Source organism: Dipodomys merriami, unplaced genomic scaffold (genome assembly GCF_024711535.1).
Source record: "Dipodomys merriami isolate MVZ:Mamm:240054 unplaced genomic scaffold, mDipMer1.0.p SCAF_50, whole genome shotgun sequence".
NCBI classification, from domain to species: Eukaryota; Metazoa; Chordata; class Mammalia; order Rodentia; family Heteromyidae; genus Dipodomys; species Dipodomys merriami.
In genome coordinates, this window is record NW_027206069.1 from 5,867,862 (window position 1) to 5,877,436 (window position 9,575).

The following is a 9,575-nucleotide window of genomic DNA, read 5'->3' on the forward strand; positions in this document are numbered from 1 at the left end:
CTTTAGCCACCCTTTCCCAGCAGTGCAAAGCCAAAATGCCACTTTGATTCTGTAGAAATTACCCGCCACTTCCATGATTTTTATGCAGAAGAAGGAAGAGGAAAGGAGAGAGAGAGGGAGGGAGAGAGAGAGAGAGAGAGAGAGAGAGAGAGAGAGAGAGAGAGAGAGAGAGAGAGAGAGAGAGAGAGAGGGAGAGGGAGAGAGAGCAAACCTCCGCAGATATACATTGGCCCTGCCGTTGACTCTCTGTTTAACTTGTAATCAAAACAACTCAAACCCAGTTACTGTTTGCATATCTGCCAAGTCTCTCAATTTCAGCAGTCGGCAGCAGGCCCTCGGTATGACAGGCTGTCTTTCAGATTCCAGCAGAATCTGCCAAAGCCCCAGCACAGAGGCAACTAGTAAATTAAATGCCAGCCAGCAAGGACATTCCTGCACCTTTCCTGGGGGTGTTGAGAGCAACATCCCCCCTTCACCCTGATAGAGGGGGAGGAGACCAGAGTGGGGTGCTGGCACGCGCATCCTTGGCCCCTTCCCTGGGTCATGGTGACCTTTGCATGACTAATCCCGGTAAAGATGAACCAACCAGTGCACAGAGAGAAAGGAACACCCAAGTTTTCTTATAGGAAAAAATAAAAAACAACCCAGGGTGGAGGGTAGGGAGGAGGAGGAGGATCCTCTTGCCAATAGATGAAAAGAATCCTCTCAAATCAAATAAACCCTGAAAAAAAAAGTTAAAACACACACACACACTTTCAAGGGGCCCATGATATCATGCAATCTCTAGATAACGTTGAGTATTCAGATTCTCTGCAAAGTGTAATTGAAAATAAAATAGACATTAAATGCACACCCGTGAATCTTTAAATCTTGAATCGTAAAAGCTTCTTGTGAAACTAAAGATAAGGCTCCTTTTCTTCCCTAGGAAAGCATCTGCTTTTCAAATCCAGTCGACCTTTCCAGGGCAGGGGTAAGGGGCAGGGAGGGGGGACTGGACAGGGCAGGTTCCTTCCAAACTGCATTCAAGATTATTGGTGCAGATTAGCATAGCGATACTGACAAATAGCATTGTCTTGAGTGCAAGTGGGACTGTAACCTGCTGATTTAATGACTCACACTAAGTGTAGGGAGTGCAGGCTGCAATATTAAGTACAGAGACGCAGATCCACTCCTCTACTGAGTAACAGCCGGCATAAATAGCAGGACCCTAACAGAAACAGGTAAGGAAGGCAGGTGCTCTGGCTCAAAGTTGGCAGGGCCCAGGGACACTGTAAACATGAAACCACTCTGCTAATGTCACCGACTTTACCCCAAATCTGCAGCGCATTGGGAAAATAAAAATGAATGTGCAAGAGAGGGCTGAATACAATGTAATTCCTTGGCTCAAAATGTCAAAGCATTGTAATGTAGTGTTTTCCAGTCATGGGGAAAATTATATATGTGTGTGTATATACATATATGTGTGTGTATAAATGTATATGAGAGAAAGAAAGTGTTGGGGCACTGTTCTAATTTCTAATTTGTCTCTGTGCCCATCCTGACAGGTAGATGAAGATTGCCAGGGAGAGAAAGCAAAGCCCCTAGTGTCTACTCTGGCTTCCTGTCCCAGGCCTGTGCTTGGCTGTGTGGGCTCAATGAGTGTCCCCATGTCCCTGTCTATATGCATCTCTTCTGGTCTAACTGGAAGGAGACCCTCCTGCCCAAGCCCATGGGAATATGACCTTTTTGGTCCTGTGTGTCCAGGGCTTTTCTTGCCATCAACCCCCCTGTAGGTCTACCTGCTGTGTGCTATGGACATCACAGGCACTGTCACCACCCGTGTCCATGCAGCCTCTGAGTTCTGAGCTTTTAGGATTCATTTCCAAGAAGAAAACAAATCAAGACAAAAATTCCCCTAAAGTATAACTCACCAATGTGCAGGTTTTCTTTCCTAAACCAGCAACCTTTCCCAAAGAAAACCGAAATGTAAATAGCTCCAAGGTTTCATAACAAGGCCAGTCACCTGGTAGATTTTTCTGGAGACTAGCCACTGTGGGAAAGCTGCTAAGAAATTCTAGTAGCCAAATTTTAATTAACTGACAGGTCAGTGAATTCCTGTTAAGTTGGTGTTTTTTTTAATCAGAAAAGCTATAAACATGTTTTCTCTCATTCTGGGGAAAGTGTGTGTGTGTGTGTGTGTGTGTGTGTGTGTGTGTGTGTGTGTGTGTGTGTGTGTGTGTGTGTGTGTGTGTGTGTGTGTGTGTGTGTGTGTGTGTGTGTGTGTGTGTGTGTGTGTGTGTGTGTGTGTGTGTGTGTGTGTGTGTGTGTGTGTGTGTGTGTGTGTGTGTGTGTGTGTGTGTGTGTGTGTGTGTGTGTGTGTAGCAAGTCCTCAAGTCCAATTACTGGTTTTGGTCTTGGTACTTAGAAGAAGGCCCAAGCCTTGATTTCCTGTTAGAAGGTACGTGGCCATGGTCCCTCAGTGCGGGTCCCTCCATGCCCAGTGTTTTGGTCTGGCAAGGCCACCAATGACAGGCTCAGAACCCTTCCTTGGAAACCCAGTTTGCTGCCAGCGCTTTTATTGGTATGCTAATGCACAGAGTGGCCTCAATTTGCAATTCTCTCCTGGAAGTGGTATTCAGATTTCTGCTTCCCAGTCATATTCTAAAACGTGGATGCTGTGAGATTTTTCTTCCCAGTCTTCTTCTGGTCAGACAGGTAAAATAAACTTAAGTCTAGTGGCAGAAGACGAACATTCCCTCCCCAAGGCCTTCTTTGGTCTGAACAGAAAAGGGTTGTACAGCCAAGTTACAATATAGAGATTGTCTGTTGCAGAGAGGGGAGGGAGAAGAGAAGAGGGGGCGAGAAGTGGGGCTCTGGGGGAGGAAGGTCAAGTTTCTTTTTGTAAACTGTTGTTCTCAATTATTAATATCTAGCCCCTTATGCTAACTGAAGGTAATAGGACCTAGTGTCTTAGCATTAAGGTCTGGGGTAAGGGGAACATCTCCCTTTGCTTGAGATTACCCTCTTCCTCTGCATTTGAAAATAAATGTAAAGTTTACCTTGGGAACAAATGATTAATGAAGTGTTTTCAGTGTACCCCAGCTGTTCCCCATAGTAGAAGAATAATTTGATGTTTGGGGTCCTGGAGACATAGATGACAATTGATTTTTTTGTTCCTCCTTTGGTGGGGGTAAGGGAGGGGGGTCGGGGGATTAAAGGGTTAATATTCAAATCAGAAATTTGCAAGGCCTGCATAATGGGAGCGCCACCTTCTTAACAATAGGAATTTTTAACAATATCCAGCCTTGTTAGCAAGACAGTTACATGCATTGAGGGTAATCAGTATGTCTTGTCAGTTTCTTTTTATCTACCATCTCCAACCGCCGAGGAGCCGAAATGAAGCACTTTGGAATTATCAATTTCAGCCACATTTGCATAACAAAGCCCCCGAGGAAGAGGCATGATAAATGTGAAGGACCCCTCTTGGAAAAGGAACTGTCAACTGCGCCCCGAAAGATTCTCCGACCGAGCGCATTCTCCCGGACTGCAGTCAGCGAAAATAAAATGAAAGCATTAAAGAAAGTCATTCTCTCAGAGAGAAAAATCTCCCCCTCTGCACCGAGAGAACTGGGTGAAATGACATTATGCATATGAAAATGTCCAGAAAGATGTTTGATTTATGTATGCATTAGATGCAAATTCCATTACGGTGCGCGCGCTGTTGTGTGATTTGGCGCTGAACACATCAGCGCCCTGATCAGATCTGATCTCATTAATTCCGACAAGGAGAGAGAGAGGGAATTGAGAAGAATTTATGGCCTGGACACTTGAAAGAAGTAAATTGTAATTCTGTTTAAAGCTGTAGCGAACCTTTTAAACACCTTTTATTATAGGAAAGAGGCACGTACTTTTATAATACTGTAAGAACTTACTTAATCTTGTGCTGGGGGCTTTTGGTCTTCATTTAGGGGGGAAAAATCAATGACCTTGTTTAGGGAGAGAAAAAAAAAAGATGAAGAAAATGCCTATCTGGGACCAAATTTCAGGGGAAAAAATAGCACAATAGTAGGACCCGAAGAGAAATGGTGGCTCCCTGAATAATTGGGTAAACATTTGGTTTTAAGGATCGTGTGCTTTGTTTTTGTTGTCTTTTCGTGGCTTGATATTTTCAAATAAAATACCAAAACAGTAAAGGAGTATTTTTTTATGAAGCTGAGGAACAGACTGACATTTAAAAATACCCCTTAATTGTATTATAGATAAAAGTACTACTAAAAGTAGTGGAGAGTTCGATGGAGGGGGAAAGTTTTCAATGGAAGCCTTCAAGGTGTCAGAATGGCTTTTGGAAACGCAGTTAATTCCAGACTCAAATTAATAATAATCTTCATAATCACTCAGCTGCCACAACAGTTTTAAGAAGAAATATGTTTTGATGGGGGGAGGGGGAGAAATCACAGATTGTGGCTCTCAATCAATAATGATTCTGATCTTTCTTTTGCTCAGAGAACAAGACCTTAATAAGTGGTCTCCTCCTCTCACGAGCGATAATCACCCTTCATGGGTGAGATGTCCTATATTTACTGGGTCGCAAGTGGAAAGCAGAAAGTGTCTCAGTATGTTATGGCATGGAGGAATCAAGGTTCCTCCCCCCTGCATTCATGACCCCCTGGGGTGCAGCTTTGCCTGGCAGAGGGAGAGTTACGTTTCTCTTCCAATCTTTCATCTTCTGAGCTGTGATTAAGTATCTTCCCGGGGCCGGAGGTGGAGGGCGGACACTGGATTGGAGTGGGGGGCACCTTCTTTGCCGATCACGTTTGATTGCAGGTAGAAACGGATAATGTGGAGGTGGAATGCACCCCCAGAGCCCCCCCCCACATCCACTCCCAAGGAAGCCCCGTTGGCTTTAGCAAATGTTGATCCAAATTGATGCAGGAATGCAGATAAACAGCAACTCGAGGGGAGGGGTTTTTAGAATCAGGGGAACCCGTTTTAAATGTCACTTTTTCTTTCTTTCTTTCTTTCTTTCTTTTTTTTTTTTTTTTTTTTTTTTTTGGTCAAAGGCGAATCCTCCTGTCGTCCTCATTTCTGCCTAAAACATAAAAGTATCTCCCAGTGTGCTGAACATATAATTATAGATGGGAGCAAATCTTATTTAATTTACATTAGGCTCCTCCTGTACGCCCCCCCCCACTTTGCTGTGTGTTTTTAAGGACACGTGGAATGCATGGTGTGGATTGATTTGCCTATATTTCACTGTGTAACACTGACAAATCAGGAAAATAATTGGGTTTTCCTTTGAGAAGAGAGGAGAGAGAGGAAAAAAAGAGAGAGAATTCTTCCTGTGATGTTTTAAAAATTCAAAATTTCCTCATTTATCTCCATGATAGCTCTAACCACACCGTGGAAAGGTGTATTTAAGCTGCAGAGATTTGTTTTAGAATGTGGAGTTTCATGTCCTTTCACTTGTGCCGGGGACTTGGAAGAACTGCACACGTTTCGAATAGGATTTGTCTCCCAGGAAAGGCATTAGCGTGGGGTCCTTTCATTATTTTTGTTTTGTTTTTGTTTTTCCCACAGTGTTTCCATGTGCAGGTAGACATGGTGACACAGGTCTGGATTGTTCAATTAAATCACTCTTTAAATCTACATAGAAGGAAATGAAGGAAATGTACATGTTAGTTGTCCCAAAAAATGAGGGCAGCTTTCTCCTATCTTTTGCAATGAGGCAGATCCTTATGCCCACCCTCTCCATCTCCCCCCCCCCCCACACACACACACCACTTCATGAATGGACAAGGCTTGGTGATTAAGGTCTCACAGCCGGTTCTTCTCTGCCCTGGCTAATGTGATTGAATTGGAACAATACCTTTGAACTCCACAGCCCTGATCTGCATACTAATTGCTCCCGAGTCCTTGACAATGACCTTAGCTCGTATTCACCCATTCCTGAAAAGGCGGCTGGCCCTAGTCAAAAGTTGCTCTCTGGATTCAGGAAGGACAAAAAAAAAAAAAGTCCCTTTGTAAAGAGTGCCTCTCTGAGCAGCTTTTACTCCACAGCTCCCCCAGCGAGAGACTTCCAGAAATAAAAAGTGCGTGTCGAGGACTGGGAAATGGAATGGGGAGGGATATTTCCCCCTGACCTGCAGACCGTGGAGAAGGGGGAAACCTAGTCTCAGAAGTCGTTCTGGTCAAATTCCTGCAAGGTCTTTCCCCAGACCATCTTTGAAACAACAAAAGCAAACCTGCCCCTATGCATTTCATCCTAATGAAGCCAGATAAGACTCGGCTCCGATCTGAATTTAAAAACGGAAGAATGTTGCTCATTATGGGTTACTGTGCATAGTTTCTGATTTAAAAAAGAAAAACACATCGCTCTAAATCATTTCCCTCAATGACTGGGATTTTAAGAGTCTTCCATTATACAGTCCGCTCTGCCCTGTGCTGGCATGGCTTCATGTCATCTCTTATATTCTTGAGAAAGTCAGGGAAAAAAGAGAGAGAGGGAAAAAAATTGGAGGGGGGAGAAGGAATAGACTGATTTCTCCCATATTTACTACATACTTACCTAGCAATTTAAACAGACCTGGGAACAGGTAAAAGTGCACTGTAGGTGCAAATCTCCCCTACCTGGGTAGAATGTAAAGATGCTGCCTTGAGCCAGTGTGCATACATCCACACAAAGTCCTGGGAGATGACCCAGTAGCTGTGAGTTCATCAGCAGCATCTCCATTCAGGGGCCAAAGTTAGAATCTGGGAATCGCCCTGGAAAGATAAAAAATAAAATTTCATTGGTAATAATTATTTTAAAAAATCATCAATGCAATCTATTAAAGACAATCTATTATAGCAAACCCTAGCACAAAACCAAAAACCTTTTCTTGGATAGGAGAGCAAGATGACGTTGGATTATAAGATTTTTTTTTTGAAATTTGGCCCCAGGGTAAACCAGAGAAGGGAGACTGTTCCTCATGGCTCATGCAGAAACAGAATGTATCTCATTATTGGGACAGCCAGTCAACTAAAACCAAGCACCTCCTGCTCACTCAGGTCTATCTGAACTGACCCAACAGGTACAGAACAGAACAGCCCCCCGCCCCAACCCCCGCTTCCACTCAGCCACGTGGCCACCTGGTGTCCAGTGCTGTCCTGCCACGTCTTCAAGGCCCACATTGTCACCTGCAGCCCAAGGCCACCTGGGGTCCCCACAGCGTGGGTGTGGGCGTGTTGCACACAGGCAAACTTCACCTCCACGTGTTTCCATTTCAGTAAGTCAGACACTGCTCTAAGAACACGTTGTTCTAAAAAAGACAGAAAGAAGGAAAAATACTGTCTGTAATTTGTCATGAATTTCAATTACCAAAAACTTTTGATTTTTCTTTCTTTTTTGCAGGAAAAGAGGGAGGGAAAAAAAAACCTTTGGCATACCTCCAGGTTTTAAGAATGTGGTTAATGCAGAGAATGAGAGAAAGATAAAGATGTGTGTGTGTGTGTGTGTGTGTGTGTGTGTGTGTGTGTGTGTTAGGAAAAGCTCAGACAGCACGTTCCCCTGGGTGAGGCTGGGAGTTAGGTCCTGTGTGTACATCGTAGTTTCCTGGGGCACCCTGCGCTCTCTGTATTTATGTCCACTCGTGGTGCCCTCAGTGCTAAGCTCATGTCTCAGGCTGATAGGTCACAAAAGTCATTTGCAGCGTCCCAGAGCTGAGAGTACACACACGTGCACACACTGGCTCCGAAATCCAGTCCACGCTTGAAAACACGCCAACTTGAAAGGTGTTGGAGGGGAGGTGGGGGAGGGAAAAAAAAAGAAAGGTGTTGGAGAGGAAGTGAAGGCTCATGTCAGGTCTAAGGGGGTTTTCCTCCTTTCAGAGAGAGAGAGAGAGAGAGAGAGAGAGAGAGAGAGAGAGAGAGAGAGAGAGAGAGAGAGAGACCCAGACTTCTTACCAAATGAAAACAGGAGCAGAACTTTCTGGAAATGTGCAACCATGTAAAACTCATCGAGTTGTAGATTTATACAGAAATCAGTACCCATCCTGTTTACATCCAAACAAACTCAAGCCAAAAAGCTTCTTCACTGTGCTGGGGGAGTAAATGAGCAAGAAACTGAAGAACTGGATTCCTTATCTACCAGCTCTGGGTAGCAATGGCTTCCTCAATGGGCCTGGCCCAGAAAGACTTGCACTTACTTGAGTTGTCTGCTAAGACTTGACCTCAGCTAACAGACAAGTCCTCTGTGTGTGTGTGTGTGTGTGTGTGTGTGTGTGTGTGTGTGTGTGTGTGTGTGTGTGTGTGTGTGTGTGTGTGTGTGCCCACTGGGGCTTGAACTCAGGGCCCAGGCGCTGTCCTTGAGCTTTCTTGTTTAAGGCTAACACTCTACTGCTTGAGCCACAATGTTCCTTCACACTAATTGGAGACTGAAGTCTCTTGGACTTTCCTGCCCCGGCTGGCTTCAAAGTACGATCCTCACATCTCAGCCTCCTGAGTAGCTAGGGTTACAGGTGTGAGCCGCTGGCACACTGCCAGATAAAAGATTTCAAATCAGCAACAGGTATGATGTACTGCTGTGATCTGTTCTTGACCCTGAAAGGACAATGTCAGATTTCTAAGGCCCGGTGTGTAAACAGAACTAGAGCCAAATAAACACTTGTCAAGTAAGGGAATCAAGGAAATGAAAGCATATTCCCTTGCAATATAAAACCACACACAATAAAAATGCCAACGACCCCATCTTTTCCTTCCAACACATCCAACGACTCACAGAAGCTACATGGTGAGAGCTGCCATTCCTCCCGGCTTGGCATGGAACCATTCAGATGGTTTTGCACCCACAGTCAGATCCAATACTCAGGACAGCCTTGCGGGGGGGGGTGCGCTAAAGATGAGGCCCCCATCCTGGTGGGGCTTCCATTCCAGTCATGGGGCAGGGGTGATGCTCTGGCCATGGCCGCAGTGATGCTATCTACTCTAGTCCTTGCTAGGAGGGAGGAATCTCGGATGGGGCTTGGGGCTGCAGTGTCCTGTCCGGCCCAGCCTGATGCCTGACAATATTCACGAAAAGGAACATCTTAGTACAAAAAGAAGAGAAAAAACCGCCTCCCCTCTAGGAGGAAGAGAGCCAGGAAGCAAGCAAGGTGGGCCAGGTCTGAGGTCTGGGGGAAGGAAGTTGTGCAGCCATGCTCAGGAAGAGCAGAGGGCTTTCTATTTGGTGCTAGGAGTCAGAGGCCAGGCCAGGCAGCATCTCTGGAGGACTTTGGCTCTTACACTCAAGAGGAAGTGGGGAATCCAGCGGGGAGTGACGGGGTGACGGGATCTCTGTGGGGCCACCGAGGCCCTACTTCCAGGGAAAGGCCAGTAAAGGCTGGTCAGCACCCCGTATCCCCACTCACATTAAAAATGGTGCCCAAGACTCAAGGGCTTTGATTTCATATTTTGTTTCCAGCTTTGTGCTGGACTCACACAACATCACCATGATCCCAAACCATGCTTGTGAGAACACACAGGTGCGGTGGAGAGGGGAGAAGAGACAGCAGGAGGGACCTTACTGTTAAGGAGATGCAAGCTTTCTTTCTCCACCTCCTTCCCCCCTTCTCCTCCCCTTC

At 45.4% G+C, this 9,575-nt stretch overlaps 1 long non-coding RNA gene across 1 annotated transcript; it reads right to left on the bottom strand.

The window, feature by feature from the left end:
- Positions 1-5,321: 5,321 nt before the first annotated feature.
- LOC138810564 (uncharacterized) lies at positions 5,322-6,736 on the bottom strand. The gene is made up of 2 exons (XR_011367167.1): positions 6,607-6,736; positions 5,322-5,622 (listed from the first exon to the last, which is right to left on the bottom strand). It is a non-coding gene; the product is annotated as an uncharacterized lncRNA (long non-coding RNA).
- Positions 6,737-9,575: the final 2,839 nt, after the last annotated feature.